The sequence below is a fragment of the Phoca vitulina genome, unplaced genomic scaffold (assembly GCF_004348235.1).
Source record: "Phoca vitulina isolate PV1807 unplaced genomic scaffold, GSC_HSeal_1.0 scaffold13, whole genome shotgun sequence".
Lineage (NCBI taxonomy): Eukaryota > Metazoa > Chordata > Mammalia > Carnivora > Phocidae > Phoca > Phoca vitulina.
The window spans coordinates 43,720,231-43,720,855 of record NW_022589716.1 but is presented as its reverse complement, the minus strand read 5'-3'; the positions used below and the strand labels follow the sequence as shown (position 1 = coordinate 43,720,855).

Here is a 625-nt window from a genome sequence, read left to right as displayed (position 1 = left end):
CCTGGGGCAGGATCCCAGCCCCCTGACTCCCTTTCCTGTGCTCTTCTGGCCTGGGTGGAGTTCCCCAAACCTTTGTCCCTTAGATCTCTCTGTACAAGTGTTTCTTTGGCCACAACTCACCTGTTAGGTATGGGTTGAACTGTGTCCCCCCCCCAAAGGGATATGTTGAAGTCCCAACTCCCAGCACCTGTGAATGTGACTTTATTTGGAAATAGGGTCTGTGCAGATGTAATCAAGTCAAGATGAGGTCATTAGGGTGGCCCTAATCCAATATGACTGGTGTTTTTAAAAAAAGAGGGAATTTAGGTTCTCGGGGGCGGCTGGTTCCCGAAGACGTGGGGTCCTGCAGAGTGAAGATTTAAATCCCCAAGGTCATGGCAAAACATTTGACGTTCACAGCCAGGATTGTGATGGTACAGGAGGGGAATGTGGAAGGTGCATCCAGGACCCTAACCAGAATCCTCGCCATGGATGGGCTCACGGAGGACATTATAGTACTGTGTGAAAAGCCATGCCTTCGGCGACAGAGAGAAAGCTATGAAACCTGCCAGTGGATCTACAACACAGAAATGGCTCTCAAGACCAACTTGAGGGGAAAGAATCAGACCCGTGGCAGGGCTGCTGA

The 625-nt window shown here is 50.6% G+C and overlaps 1 pseudogene; it reads left to right on the top strand.

Annotated features, from left to right (window-relative positions):
• Positions 1–374: 374 nt before the first annotated feature.
• Positions 375–625, top strand: LOC116636880 (annotated as a pseudogene).